Source organism: Panthera onca, chromosome C1 (genome assembly GCF_046562875.1).
Source record: "Panthera onca isolate mPanOnc1 chromosome C1, mPanOnc1 haplotype 2, whole genome shotgun sequence".
In the NCBI taxonomy this organism is placed as follows: domain Eukaryota; kingdom Metazoa; phylum Chordata; class Mammalia; order Carnivora; family Felidae; genus Panthera; species Panthera onca.
In genome coordinates this window covers 94,049,561-94,065,835 of record NC_138346.1, presented here as the reverse complement: position 1 = coordinate 94,065,835, position 16,275 = coordinate 94,049,561, and the positions used below count along the sequence as shown (strand labels likewise).

At 42.5% G+C, this 16,275-nt stretch overlaps 1 long non-coding RNA gene across 1 annotated transcript in view; it reads left to right on the top strand.

Annotated features, from left to right (window-relative positions):
* Nucleotides 1-15,423, top strand: part of LOC144617062 (uncharacterized) — a 100,040-nt gene extending 84,617 nt beyond the window's left edge. The window contains exons 2-4 of the long non-coding RNA XR_013557079.2: nucleotides 2,491-2,597; nucleotides 13,236-13,275; nucleotides 14,676-15,423. This is a non-coding gene — a long non-coding RNA (uncharacterized LOC144617062). The remainder of the gene's footprint in view (nucleotides 1-2,490; nucleotides 2,598-13,235; nucleotides 13,276-14,675) is intronic.
* The last annotated feature ends 852 nt before the right edge of the window (nucleotides 15,424-16,275 follow it).

Sequence of the window (16,275 nt, the reverse complement as noted above, 5' to 3'; positions counted from 1 at the left end):
CGTGCATTTCCTATCCTCCTGCCACATTTTATGCTTTCTCTGTAACCTTTATCATGGTTTGCATGAATATCTTCAAGTCCCTCACTATGCCAAAGTTTCTCAAGGTGTGGTTCCAGGACCACCTTTATTTAATCAAGATATGCAGGATGGGATCCGGGAATCTGCATTTGCAGAAGCCCCCTGAGTTTCTCCTGAACACTGAAGCTTGAGAGCCACTGGGCTGGAGCCCAGAATTCTTGAGTCAGTATGTACAGGGGAAAATTTGTTGCTATCTCTTTTAGGCCACGTACTTGTTCCTCCAGACCCTGCCCTTCAGTTGGGAATCCCATCTCCCTCAGCATATCAGTGATCTTGGGTCGATTTTCTGATGTTCCAGAGAGATCCTAGGTATTTTCCAGTTTACCTTAGAAGCTTGTGGGAATGTGGCTGTCTCACTTGTATGATTTGAGGGGCTTGGATTAAGGTCCTCTATCTGATGGGAAAGTTATCCACTTATTTCACCTGGAATTCCATCACTGTCCAGTCATTCTTCTTAAACTCCAGCATCCACCTCTAGTACAATAGGTAACAAAAACCATGAACAACAGGTATATTTGATTCCATCTCTCTGATCCAAGTTTTCCTTTGGCTTCTTATCACCTACAGGGGGAAGCATATCCCTATTTTTTGTTACCAAGAGGCTCTTCAATATCTGGCTCACCTCTCCAGCCTCTGTGCCCACTGCCCTCACTACGCACTCCAGTGGGACTTAACTGCATGTTGTTCTTGGAGCATCACATACCCGTTCCTTCCCTGGGTATCCTCTGAGATTGTTCTTATATCTCTTTACACATGTCACTCCACTCCCCAGACTCTCAGATGACTCAGAATGCAAGCCAAGTCCTCTTGTGGCCTCCAAGGCCCTGCAGGATCTGTCCATCACCCTCCTTATCTCTCTGCCCTCATGTTCTGCTACTCCCCTGGGTTAGTTTCCCAGTGTAACAAAGGTCTGCAAACTGGGCGGCTTAAAACAATGGAAATTTATTCTCTCATGGTTTTGAGGGCTAGAAGTCCCAAACCAAGGTGTTGACAGGGCCACCGTCCCTCTGTTACTTGAAGGGAAGGATCCTTCTATGCCTCTTTCTAGCTTCTGATGGTTTTCATGTGTCATTCATTGCTTTGCGGGGGCAGTGCTCTAATCTCTGCCTCTGTCATCACATTGCTTTCTCCCTGCTTGTCCCTGTGTCTTCATATGGCCATCTTTTTATAAGAACAGCAGTCACATTGGAGCAGAGACCACCCTGCTCCTGTAAGACCTCATTGTAACTAATTATGTCTGCAATGACCCTGTTTCCAAGTAAGGTCCCATTCTGAGTTTACTGGAGGTTAGGACTTCGAAACATCATTTTTGGGGGGACATAATTCAATATGCAACACCACCATCTTCTTCATTCTGTTTTAGTCCCACTGGCCTGAAAATGCCAGATTTAGCAAACAGAAATTACAGGATACCTCGTATGTCCCAAATGTTGCCTGGAATTTTTTTTTTTTTTTGGTATAAATATGTCCTGTTTGATATCTGGGACATACCTATGCTAAAAAAATGTATATGTTGTTTATCTGAAATTCAAATTTAACTGGGCATTCCATATTTTATCTGGCAGCCTGTATTCCTTGTTCCTTGAACACAGCAAGCATGCTCCCACCTCAAGGTATTTGTTCTGGCTATTCCCTCTGCTCTGGGATGCTCATTCTCTCATTGCCTTTCTGAATACCTGTCCCTCATATACATACTTCCTGTCCTCCTTTCTTGCTTTAATTCTTTCCTTTAATCCCTTGTCACTATCTATATGTTTTACCTGCTGATTGTGTTTATTGTTGTTACCCCCAGTAGAATTTAAGACTGATGCTTCTGTTCACTGCCATCTCCCCAGGGCCAAGAACAGTGTCTGGCACATAGTTCAGGAAATGTTTATGGAATGGATGAGGAAATGAATCCTTTCACTTTTGCTCAAGCACTGGAGAGTGGGCGTCTGTGGGCTTTGCTTACCTAGGGTGAACCTTCTGGTAGAAGTGCCCCTCCCTTGCTCTCAGTAGAAGTGGTTTAGAAAAGTCCCGGCCCAAACTCCAGATTCATAGGTATAGCATGATGCAGGCCAACCTGTCAATTCCATCCACTTGGCTGTGGCCATTGGTTCAGGGATGGGAACAGGACCCAAGTTAGACTCATTGGAGCCAGTCCTAGAATTTCTGCTGGAACTACTAAGATAGAGCCCTCTCTTCCTACCGGTGTTTCTGAGAGGAACAGGATGTCAGGTGGAGCTGCTGATAGCCATCTTATCACCATAGAGGAAGAGCAAGGGGTCAGATCCTGGCCAAGTGCCTTTGTGTGATCTTTCAGACCTGACCATAGGCAATTACAAAGGTGTTATGTCAGCTTGGGTTGTTATAACACAATACCATAGACTGGGTGGCTTCAACAACATACATTTATTTCTCATGTTTCTACAGGCTTGGAAGTTTAAGATCAAAGTGCTGGTGAATTCTGTTTCTGGTGAAGGCCTGCTTCCTGGCTTACAGACAGCTACCATCTCCCTGTGTGCTCACATGACCTCTTTGTGAGTATGTACACATAGACAGAAAGAGAACTCTGGTTTCTTTTCCTCTTCTTATAAGGACACTAATCTTGTCATGGGGAGCCCCACACCCACCATCTGATTTAACTCTACCTTCCAAAGAAAGGCTCTACTGCCAAAGGCCATCACATTGAGGGTTAGAGCTTCAGCATATGAATGGGGGCTGGACACACAAACGTTACTCCATAACACCTTATCTGGCAGGTCTCCTAGGGTAAGGCTGCCCTTCCTACACCAGATTTGGTGCACAGCCAATGCGTGGTAGGCTATGAAGAGAGTTGCAGTCAAGGACTAGGCCCCTGTCGCCAGCTAGTCTCTTATGCTTGCTTGCATTACTGGTCCAGGCACCTCCATCAAAGGCCTCTCTTGTGGGGAGGAGGTTACAATTAGGCTGAAGCCTTGTTGTGGGAAGGGGAAACTTGAAGACACTTTTTTCCACTCTGAACTTGGTACTCGGGACTTTCCTACTAGGTATCCCTGTTCCCCTTGGCCCCAGATCCATAGAAAAGCAGGAACCTATTGTTTGGGGCTCTCTAAGCAGTGAGCCAATTCCTCCCAGGTGTACTGATGCAGCTGGCCTTCCCCAGGTACTGTTACATGGGGAAAAATGGAACACTGGGGAGCCAGCTCTTTAGCTTCTTCCTTACACTATGGCAGTAAGTAAATAAAGCCTTGATTGTTCCTTTCATTTTGACTTGTCTTAATTGACTGCTTTGCCACCTGGCAGATCAACTCAGCCCTTGGCAGTCTGCTTGAGAATGGAACCAACACAGAGGAAACACAGCTGAGAGACAAAGAGGGGTAACTGGGCCTCTATCACATCACCTCAGTGCCCCTAAATCTAGTTGTACTGGAAGCCATTGTGACTCTTAGACCTTTTAGTTTTTGAGCATAAGGCAATTAGATGTGTTTTTGTGTCAGTGAATCCTGAGTCAAGTACATCCCCTCAGTGCCCCATCCCCAGTAGAACTCAGGAACTCCTGTTCTCTGTGTGCTTGCCTTCACCATGGTCCAGATCAGCCTGTCCTATTCTGCTTCATGTGCTTGCCTCTTCAAGAGATACCTTCTCTTAGAAGCTAGGGGCGTGGCTTCTCTTTTTCTGTCTTTTTTTAAATCCCCATAGAATCAGACAAAAAAACTGTAAGAATGAGGACTTATGAAGAATGAAACTCCAGTGGGCTATTTATAATCAATTAGGTGATTATAAATAGGATGAAAACTCTTCTTAATATTGAAAAAATTTACATTAAAAACTTTTTTTTAAATCCACTTGGGAAATCAAATTGGTGTCAGGGGATAAAATCTGTATTAGTCATTTTTGCTGCATAATAAGTTATCCAAAATCTCATAGGCTTAGAACAACCAACATTTATCATCTCAGTTTCTCAGAGCCTGGAGTCAGATACAGCTTAGCTGGGTCCCCTGTTTCTGGATTTCTGACAAGTCTATGATTATTGTATCACTGAAGCTGCAGTCATTTCAAGGCTCAACGGGGAAAGGATCCACCTGTAAGCTCACTTATGTGGTTGTTTGCAAACCTCAGGTCCTCAGCGTCTTTTGGCTAGAGACATCAGTACCTTGCCACACGGGCCTCTCCATAGGGCTGCTCACAACATGGCACTTGGCTTCCTTCAGAGTAATGAAAGAAGAAAAGAGAGAGAGATCCAAGATGGTGGTCACAGTCTTTTTATGATCTAATCTCAGAAACAATATCACAACATTATCCCCATATTCTATTTGTCAGAAATTAGTCACTAGGTCCACCCCACACTCAAGGAGAGATTATTATATAAGGGCCTGAATACCAGGAGGCAGGGATCATTGGGAGTTATCATAGAGGTTGCCTACCCCAAGATTCACATTCCTTCCACATGCAAAATACCTACCATATCCTACCAAGGTCCCTAAAATCTCATATTATCACATCACTTCAAAGTCCAAAACAGCATCTAAATTAAGTTCCGGTGTGGATGAGACCCAACTGTGGTGTCTTAAATACAGATCTTCTTTATCTGCAGACCAGTGGAACTAATGAAGTAAGTTATCTGGCCCCCATCTATAGTTGTTGGGCTGGAAGACATTCCTGTCCAACATGGTGGAAAATTGGAGACATAAGAGTTCATTGGTCATGGAAATTCTGAAAGCCAGCCACACAAGTGCTGGGCATTTCTTAATTAGATCCCAAGGCCTAGGATTAATTCTCCATGGTTCTTGGCTTCACTCTCTAGGCAATTGACTCTGCCCTCGCAGTCATCTTTTCTTTTTTATGGAAGGTAGCACATTTTTTTTTGTAGCTGAGCAGCAATCTCAGCCTGCTTCTTGCCAGTAGAACTCTGGAGGTTGAAAACGTCTCCTCATTCTGTACTGTCTCTTTCTCCTGCAGTCCAAGTTGGCAATGTTTCTAAAAATATAAGGCTTTAAAGACACTTGGAGGTCTCTTGTGAATCTCTTTGGGGTTCACTCCATTAGGCAAAAGCCATACGTACAAATTTCTTTGACATAAGCCCCATCTGCTTTTGATGAGATGGCTGAGGTCCAACACCCTTAACTTTCTAGAGATCCTATAGTTTGATTGAGAGGATTTGTGAGGCAAACCCTTAATCCCTTGAGATATTATAAGAAATATGTGTTTGGTCTCTATCCCTAGCTCCTGGGCAGGACTCCTTAGGATATTATCTTTATAATGTCCTAAGGGATAATAGCAGTAGGAACATATTTTGTTATAATATTTGGTTTTTGTTCCTAGCTTCTGAAACAGCTCCAGACTGATAAAGCTGAAAGGAGCACCTTATGTTAATGAGGTGAATTTTGGAAAGTCCCTAAGGATAAGTGGCTGGTTGCCAGGGGAAACAACCACATGATTAGAGAGTTAGAACTTTCAGCCCCACCTCCTGAATTCCAGGGGCCACTAAAGGCCAATGGTTTAATCAATCGTGCCTATGCAATGAAGCCTCCATAAAAATCCTGACCAAAGGGGTTCAGACAGCTTCTGGGTTGGTGAACACATGGTGGTGCTGGGAGGTGGTGCCCTTGGAGAGGACATGGAAACTCTTGTCCCTTCCCACATTCCTTATCCCATGTGTCTCTTCTAGTTGGCTGTTTCTGAGTTGTATTCTTTATAATAAAAGGGCAATACTAAGTAAACTGCTTCCTTGAGGTCTGTGAACCATTCTGGTGAATTATTGAGCCTGAGAAAGAGGTTGTGGGAACCCCCCCATTTACAATTGGTTGGTCAGAAGTATAGGTGACAGCCAGGACTTGAGATTGGTGTCTGAAGTGGGAGGGGGAAGTTTTGTGGGACTGAGCCCTTGACGTGTGGGGTCTGCACTAATTCCAGGCTGTTAGTGTCAGAATCTGGTTAAATTGTAGGACACCCAGTTGGTGTCCTATGAGAACTGGAGAGTTGCTTGGTGTGGAAAACCCACACATCTGGTGTCAGCAGTGTTATAAGTAGATGGAAACAGGACTATTTCTTCTTCTTTAAGGGGGCCTTCGTAGACTGTGAGGCACTATCTTTGATCTTTCTGAGGTCTTAAAAAGTTTTACTTTTATATATGCTCAGTTTCATCTTTAGACACTGTTTTCCTGGTAGTGTCTTTGGATTTGACATTTGCTTGGATGCTGTCTGGAGAGGCTGAAAATTTTCAAAACCCTTTTTTTTTTTTTTTTTTTATGAGTGGTGGGAACTATAACAGTTTATTTCTTTCCTCCTTCATTTGGCTATAAGTAGCAAAAAGACATCAAGTGGTACCTCCATCACTTTGGAAACACCGCTTAACTTGATGACCCAGTTCATTAGGAATATTTCTACTTTCAATGTAACTGCAGGTAAGTGTTGCTAAACTTCCTGCTATTACATTATGGTCTATCTTCCTGTAGTTTACAACAGTATCTCATTTCCTCCTGAGACCTCACCAGCAGTATCTCCAATACCAAGATTTCTACTAACAGTCTATTCAAGAAATTTAGGTTTTCTTTAACATGCTCCCCAAATTCCTTTAGCCTCTGTGCACTGCTGGGTTCCAAAGCCTCTCTCACACATATTTGTTCCAAGAACCAAAAATCTGTATTAATCCCTTTTCTCATCTTACCTTCACAGTCAACTATTCTCACATATATGAAGCATCATTTTGTTTGCGAAGATTTCTCACAAAATTATACTCTTGTTGCATGAGCATACATTTTTACTCTCTTAAATGGTATTGTTTTAGATATCTCATTCTGTTTCTCATTCTTTTCAATCATCACCATGCTTTCAAGCTCCATCCATGATGCGATGTGGACATCTCGTCAGTGGCTTCCAACTGTGGGTAATACACGATGGGTTACTCCTCCTCCGCCCCATGTTTTATATGTCCAGTGCCCCAGGGATGAGCATCCAGATTATCTCCACTTGCATGCCATCATCACAAATAATGTGGTCATGAGCATCCTAATCCAGAGACTCTTATGAATCTGTGTGAGGATTTCTTTGTGATATACGCATACCCAGAAGTGAAATTAATGACACTTAGGATATAGGTAGGCTTACTTTGACTAGGAAGTGCCATATTACCCACAATCTTCATGCACTAGTCTTCATTCCCATCAGCTATGCATCAAGGAACTCATTATGCCACATCTAGGCTGACACTCAGTATCATCATCCAGTTTAAAAATTTTTTTCAGTCTATTTGGTATGAAATCATATCTCATTTTGATTGGCATTTTCCCTGGCAATTGATGAGTTTGAGCATCTCTTCAGATACTTTGGGCTTTCATCTTCCACACACTGTCTGCTCATATCCTTGTTTGTATCCTTGATCTTTAAGATCAGAGAGCAGGTATGATTTCTTCTGCATTCTCCATTGCTCCCAGCAGCACTGGTGGGTATTGATTGATGATTGATGAGAAGGTCAGTGTGGCTGTGTAATTTGAGCTTCTGGATTTTCGAGGCCTACTTTTCCTCCACAGAGCCTGAGGTGTTTGCCTGTATTCATTCAGAACACATTCATCAAATGGCTACCCCATGCCAAGTCTTCCTGTGCAACTCTCCCTCCCGGCAAAGCCCAAATGACCTGTCAGTCACTCTATCAATTGAACAGAAGAATGAAACTTGTCACACTAGTCATCTGGCATCGGACAGATTCTAGTAACATTTTAGGGGTCCTTTTATAGGCTCAAATACTCTATGATCATCTGATTCTAACTTACTGACTAGTTGATTTTTTTCTTTTATTGTTATTTTTTTGTAAGATTTTTTTTTAAAGGTTTATTTGTTTTTGAGAGAGAGAGAGAGAGCATGAGCTGGGGAGGGACAGAGAGAGATGGGAACATAGGATCCAAAGTGAGCTCCAACAGCAAGCCTGATGTGTGGCTTGAACTCAGGAACCATGAGATCATGACCTGAGCTGAAGTCAGAGGCTCAACTGACTGAGCCACCCAAGTGCACCTCTTTTATTGTTATTTATTTATTTATTTATTTATTTATTTATTTATCTTTCATATGGAACTTCTTTTTTTTTTTTAATTTTTATTTAATTTATTTTTTAAATTTACATCCGAGTTACTTAGCATATAGTACAACAATGATTTCAGGAGTAGATTCCTTAATGTTCCTTACCCATTTAGCCCATCCCTTCTCCCACAACTCCTCCAGCAACCCTCTGTTTGTTCTCCATATTTAAGAGTCTCTTATGTTTTTGTCCCCCTCCCTGTTTTTATATTATTTTTTCTTCCCTTCCCTTATGTTCATCTGTTTTGTATCTTAAGGTCCTTATATGGGTGAAGTCATACGATATTTGTCTTTCTCTGACTGACTGATTTTGCTTAGCATAATATCCTCTAGTTCCATCCATGTCATTGCAAGGGGCAAGATTTCATTCTTTTTGATTGCTGAGTAATACTCCATTGTATACATATATGCCACATCTTCTTTATACATTCATCATCGATGGACACTTGGGCTCATTCCATACTTTGGCTATTGTCGATAGTGCTGCTATAAACATTGGAGTGCATGTGTCCCTTTGAAACAGCACACCTGTATCCCTTGGATAAATACCTAGTAGTGCAATTGCTGGGTCATAGGGTAGTTCTATTTTTAATTTTTTGAGGAACCTCCATACTGGTTTCCAGAGTGGCTGCACCAGTTTGCATTCCCACCAGCAGTGCAAAAGAGATCCTCTTTCTCCACATCCTCGCCAACATCTGTTGTTGCCCAAGTTGTTAATGTTAGCCATTCTGCCAGGTGTGAGGTGGTATCTCATTGTGGTTTTGATTTGTATCTCCCTGATGATGAGTGATGTTGAGCTTTTTTTCATGTGTCGGTTGGCCATCTGGATGTCTTCTTTGGAGAAGTGTCTATTCATGTCTTTTGCCCATTTCTTCACTGGATATTGTTTTTTGGGGGTTGAGTTTGATAAGTTGTTTAAAGATTTTGGATACTAACCTTTTATCTGATACGTCGTTTGCAAATGTCTTCTCCCATTCCATCGGTTGCCTTTTAGTTTTGCTGATTGTTTCCTTCACTGTGCAGAAGCTTTTTATTTTGATGAGGTCCCAATAGTTCATTTTTGCTTTTATTTCTCTTGCCTCTGGAGATGTGTTGAGTAAGAAGTTGCTATGGCCAAGGTCAAAGAGGTTTTGGCCTGCTTTCTCCTTGAGGATTTTGATGGCTTCCTGTCTTACATTTAGGTCTTTCATCCATTTTGAGTTTATTTTTGTGTATGGTGTAAGAAAGTGGTCCAGATTCATTCTTCTGCATGTCACTGTCCAGTTTTCCTAGCACCACTTGGTGAAGAGACTGTGTTTATTCCATTGGATATTCTTTCCTGCTTTGTCAAAGATTAGTTGGTCATACGTTTGTGGGTCCATTTCTGGGTTCTCTATTCTGTTCTATTGATCTGAGTGTCTGTTCTTGTGCCAGTACCATACTGTCTTGATGATTACAGCTTTGTAGTATACCTTGAAGTCCAGGATTGTGATGCCTCCAGCTTTGGTTTTCTTTTTCAAGATCGCTTTGGCTATTCAGGGTCTTTTCTGGTTCCATACAAATTTTAGGATTGTTTGTTCTAGCTCTGTGAAGAATGCTGGTGTTATTTTGATAGGGATTGCATTGAATATGTAGACTGCTTTGGGTAATATCAACATTTTAACAATATTTGTTCTTCCTCTCCAGGAGTGCGGAATATTTTTCCATTTTTTTGTGTGTTTTATTGTTATTTTTAACTGCCATGTGCCTAAAGCAAGGCAAGATCCAAGGAATCTTGGCTATATGTTTGCAAATCAACAGCCTTTTGTTAAGGGTCTCTGCTTGTGAGGCACAATCCCACCTCTTTTGAAATATGACTGCTGAAAACTCTCACGGACTTCATAGTCAAAAAGTAAACTCTCCTTACTGTACTTGCTACAAAGTTCACAAGCCTCAGTGTGACAACATTTATCTGCTTTTCCAGAGAGAATAAGTGTTCTGAGCCTAACCTAACTACTCTCACACCACCCACTCCAGGTAGGCTTAGGATCCCAAATCTGTAAGTTACCTCTACCTCATATTGTAATTGTCTGTTTATTTGTTCTTCTTCCTCTAGATCTGGGACACATTGAGGACACAGACTGTGTCTTATTCATTTGTTTAGTTTACTGTACTTACCAAGGCATTTGTCACAGAGCAAGTGTTCAATAAACATTTATTGATTGAACAAATGGACACATGAAAAACTGTTTATTGAGCACCTACATGCCACACACTGTGTAAGGTTCTGGGAATTCATTGATGAGTAACACACAGTTTAATTATAAAATAGTGTGGAAAAGGTACAGAGGAGGGGTGCCACATCTTATGGGGAGGTGAACTTCAAACAAATAAGGAATGCCATTTGTAACACTCATCTTCATCTCCAAAAGAGTTCTTCTGCCTTAAATTCTGGATATGGCTTGTACTGGACTTGGAGGAAATATGCTTTCTCTGTGTGCAGATGTGTGAGAGGTGTGGATGTGGATGCTGCCTGTCCAAGTGTGCCTGCTCCATCCTAGCCTGAAGTTAGTACAGGGAGGCCAAAGGCTATTTTCCCACCTTCCAAAGGGGCTTGATCAAATGGCTGGGCTATCTATAGAGCCGTCTGGGGCTGGAGTGTGGACAAACAAGTGAGCATCACAACATTGGATCCTTAATTCCTTTGGTATGTTATCCAACAATTGGGAAAACCTGAGTTGGCCTAGGAGTGAGCTTGCCCAGCTCCATCTCAAATCCATGTCAATTTTCAACACTTTAGTCAAGTGAAAGGGACTTGGGTCAAGGTCTGTCTAAAAGATTGGGCTTTGAGGGAAAGTTAGATAAGTAAGTTTGCTGAAAGGTCTAGTTATATACCTCTTGGAAAACATGCTAGCCAGACCTCTGCAGGGACCTCATCCCACTTCACATCAGCTCAGCGAGAGGATTTAAAAAAAAAAATTTTTTTTTAATGTTTATTTGAGACAGAGAGAGACAGAGCATGAATGGGGGAGGGTCAGAGAGAGGGAGACACAGAATCCAAAGCAGGCTCCAGGCTCTGACCTGTCAGCACAGAGCCCGACGCGGGGCTCGAACTCACAGACCGTGAGATCATGACCTGAGCCAAAGTCGGATGCTCAACCAACTGAGCCACCCAGGCACCCCTCAGCGAGAGGATTTTTAACAGTGACTCCTAAAATGGACAATAGATGTAGGGCAGAGTCGGAAAGCATGCTACATTTGGCATTATGTATTCCACAGAAAAACAAAAACTAATTTCTTTGTTCTCACTTTATTTTTTTAAAAAAATTTTTTTTCAACGTTTTTTATTTATTTTTGGGACAGAGAGAGACAGAGCATGAACGGGGGAGGGGCAGAGAGAGAGGGAGACGCAGAATCGGAAACAGGCTCCAGGCTCCGAGCCATCAGCCCAGAGCCTGACACAGGGCTCGAACTCACGGACTGCGAGATCGTGACCTGGCTGAAGTCAGACGCTTAACCGACTGCGCCACCCAGGCGCCCCCTCTTTGTTCTCACTTTAAAAGATACTTCTTATATAAAAGGTTTCTTTGCAAAGAATCACTTAATAGTTGGTAGTTGATCAAGCGAAACAAATTTGGGCTCTCTTGAGCAAATCCCTAAAGAGATTTCCTTCATTTTCATATCTGTGGATTTTGGAGAGTGGAATCTAATGTGAAATGATCTTTGATAAATTTTTTTCATTGATATTCTACAGGGCAGAGTTCTTTTATCTTTATTTGCTCCATAATCTTGAGGCACTTGCTCAATAACCACAGTGTGGGCTTCAGTTAAATATGCAATTCCTGCCTCTGCCATTCTTTTTTTAAAAATTGAACTAGTTTGCTTGTGTGCAGTTAATTCTACTTTTTATGTACTTAACCACTGATAACTAGGATCTAGTGCGCATGAGTTTCCCTTTTTTGTTTGTTTGCTTGGGTTCTGTGAGCTTTTCCATCATAAACCAAAATAGCCAATAGCAGATGAATTGATGAATGCTACCACTAACAATAACTGGGCAATGTGAGGACAACCAGTAGAGCAGGGGTTGGCAAATATCTTCTGTAAAGGGTCAGACAGTAAATATTTTAGGTTTTGTGAGTCATTATAGTCTCTGTCATTACTATTTACATCTGCCTTTGTAGTGCCAACTCAGCTGTAGACATATGTAAATGAATGAGCACTGCCATATTTCAATAAAATTTTATTTACAAAAACAGGCACTAGGCCAGATTTAGCCTGTGGCTATACTTTGTTGATCCCTAATTCAGAGCAAGTGATAGAGACAAATAACTTTAGCTATGAAAAATATCATAAGGGCCCACCCTTCGAAACTCTAATTTTGCACTGTATCTTAGCATACAGCATCTGCGACTCCAGTTTTGTTTCTTGAACTTTAGGTTTATCGGGGGAGTGAGGGATTAGAACGACAGTGTTTACAGAGGTGTTTAGTGATGAGAAGCTCTAAGAGGTGCCCTTCCCTCTCCTCTCTCATTTTTAAGGTGAAGCCTCTTCTCTTAGCTGGGCCATGGTAATGGGCTGAAATAGAGAAGGGTCTGGGATGGAAACCAGCCACTTTGTAGAGGATCTGTGTCTCTCAGGGGAGCTGGGGTTTGGTACTTAGGGAGAAAGAAGGGACATACTTCTAGGAGTCTACTCTAGCAGCCCAGAGATGAACAAGAAAAGAGACCAAATTCCCCAAGTCTCTTCGGTGCAAGGTTTGTTGGGGTTTTGGAGAGGTCAATTCCAGAGCACAGCTTCCAGGCACAGAGTCCCAGATTTTGACTGGCAATTTGTATTTCACCGGTAAAGAAGATCCTGTGGCAGTTCTGGTGTGCTCTTTGCAGCTGTTGACAGATGTGAACAATCCATTGCCATGTGGACTCCTTATAATATTTCAGTGTTTGCTGAGGCAATGATTCCACTGTCTGCATGTGATTTCAGAGGGTAGCAAAAGACCTAGAAAGAGGTGAGAAACTAAAGCTCAGGTGTCTTACTTGGAAGGGGGCCAATAAGTACGTTAGTGCATGGAGTGGATGTTGCAGCTGAGACCAAATTCTAAGGTTGATTCTGCCTGGAGTAGATCTGTAATCTTGTTTTTTTGCTCCATCATTTTTTTTTTTTTTTTCCAGGTCTGAGCAAACACAAGCCATCCTTGAGTTCCTGGTTCTGGTAGGTTCCCAAGCGAGCAGCATCTGTTGGATGGAGGAGCAGTTCATGCTTGGATGTTTTTAGAGGGCTGACCCAGCACCGGTGTCAGGGCCATCAGTTAGACAGTGGGAGAGGGGAGCAATGAAGTTGGTAATTACACACCACAGCACCGTTGACCTCCAAGAGCAGGTGGCGGGAGCAAGTGAAATTCCAGGCTCTGTCACTCAAGATTCATTTTCGCTCTTGTGTTTAGGCCTGAGGGGATGCTCACTGATCTGGAAGAGATTGTCTACACTGTTTTGTTAATAATAAGGACAATAAGAAAATGATGTATTTAATACAGAAGGATATTTTTCCTTTCCTTAGTTATTTCAAAGTTGCTATTATATTTTTAAAACCTCTGTCTCTTCATTGCTCTCTGTCTCTCATGTACATATATATACATATACATATACATATACATATATATATGTATATGTATATGTATATGTATATGTATATGTATATGTATATATATGCAACATTGGGAAGATCAGGATCTGTAGCTGTAGTAAGAGTTCAATATTTACTGCTTCTCTTTTTATTATTCATTATTATTTTAAGTTTATTTATTTATTTTGAGAGAGTGTGAGCAAGGGAGGGGCAGAGAGAGAGAGAGAGAGAGAGAAAGAGAGAGAGAGAAAGAGAATCCCAAGCAGGCTCCACACTGTCAGCACAGAGCCTGACATGGGGCTTGAACTCAAGACCATGAGATCATGACCTGAGCTGAAACCAAGAGTCAGACGCTGAACCAACTGAGCCACTCAGGCGCCCTCAATATTCACTGCCTCTATAGAACTGGTCCTTTGGTAAGGCCTTTGCAGCCCTGATATTTCCATTTCTTCACAATTGCCTCCTTTTACAGAGCCACCATTATTCATGTGTCACAGGTCTAGAGAGGAGGGCTGACAAGGTGACACCCAAGCCCGGGCAACAGATTGGGGTGAGCCCGGGCAACAGATTGGGTGAATATCCTTCAGGCTACCCAGTTGTGCTTGCAGTTTTCAACTTCTCTCTGAGCTGTGGTTCCCAGTTCTGTTCCCCCTTGGTCTCCAGCATCTCTCCCTACCAGTGATGCAGCTTCGCTTCTGGCCTTCAGTGGGGTGCGGAGCTGAGTGAACTGTCTTGGATGACTTCCTTAGTCCTGAGCAGCCCACAGTCGAGGGGGGTGTGGACAGCGGGACATAACAGCTTCTGTTTCCCTGGCTCTTGAGCCTCTTAAGATAACAGATCCCAGTGTGCAATTGATGTTCGGGACAGATAGAGGTCTTGGCAGAAGCTGAGATCACTTTCCAATTTCACTGAGATTATGAAAACAACGTTTTTGAACTTGGAATCCTAGCACTCCCGACCCTGAGCATTTTCTTTTTCTTTTGTCACAGACTTCTTTGAAGACCAAGACACGGTTTCCTTCAACTTGAGAGACAATGTTTCAGGTGATAAGAAAAGACAAACTATCAGAAACCCCAGAGGTGCCAATTACCCACTTCTTTCATGCTAACAACTTGCATTTCTACTCATTGGTTTATACAAGAGTAACCATCTCTTTCTCTTAACATGCTGGAGGTGGGGTGGGGGGTGGTGGTTCTTCCAAAGTAGCCAGATCAGACTTTTTAATGAGCAAGAGTTGGAGGGGGGAAAAAAAAGGTAAATTGACTTTTTACAGGAAACACAGCATTCCTCAAAAATGATTAAACATTCTGTCATCCAGAATATCCCTATCCTGTTGACCTTATTTACAGATTTCATGAAAAATACATCATCATAACATTGATATATGGACCCTGTAGCATCCAATTTCTTGGAGGCATCTGTACCTGATAAGGATGCTGGTCATGCACTCATGAACGTGGGGGCAATATAAATGAGATGATGCCCCATGGAATATAATACACATAGATGCTTTTCTAAAATACGCTCATATCTGTTGGAAATAAGGCAATTTGGCTCTCCACCTTGGCTCTGAATGAAATAATGTTCTGGGTTGGGGAGGCAGGTAATAAAAGCCACAATTGTGAAGTGTTACTGGCAGTCCTTTCATTGTTACTGCAAGCTGGGCATACATTTGTCTTCATTGTCAAAGTGCTGGTGTTGTTTACAAGTTAAAGACAAGGAAGCCAGGAAAGCTTATTCAGGTCTCTTGGCTGGGAAAACACCGTTTCCTCATCACGAATCCCAAATTACATTTTGAGCTGGAATTAGGCAACACATCGCTTTAAATTTGGTCAGATTTTCCTTGGTGCTTTCCTCATACCTGCCTCTGGAGTTTGGAGGACCTGGAAATAGTTGTGATTAGAGGGTGATGTGAAAACAAACAGAGCCATTTCTGCCCCCACCAGGTTTCAGCTGACTGGATACTGAGAACAGCCTTGGCGTCTAGCCTTTGCCTATTTGCAACACCTTTACCAACTTTCCTCATCCCTCAGGGGAAACAAAAGGTGGATGCAGTAATTTTGGAGGTGGAGTGAGGGTTGTTAAACTCCTTCACTGCAGACAGTGATGCAGGTAGAAAAGCTTTATTCTGCATCCAGGTCTCCATCTATTTACAATCAATCTTGATTATCAGGACAAAGCTCAAAACCAGCAGGCACCTGACTCTCAGAGCAGCTCTCACACCTACTGGATGAAGAACAAGAAGGAACTTGTAATCCTTCCTTGTACTTTGGAGAAAAAGCAGCCCAACCCTCTCAATCGGAGGTATTTATGGGAGGGGGTTTGGCATAGCTGGAAGGGAAATGCACACACACACACACACACACACACACACACACACACACACACACTTACTTCAAAAACAAATCTAAAATGCAAGGGACTTCAGCGATGGGAACAGGGACTGAAATCCCAGCTCAGAGCTTGCAAATCCTCAGTAAGCAAAAAGCAACCCTCTGTGTGCCCCATCCTCATTTATGACCGGTCAACAAAGCAACTGCAGGTGATCTCAACTGCTGATGCTGCTGAGGAGGCCTCTCAGATGGCCTG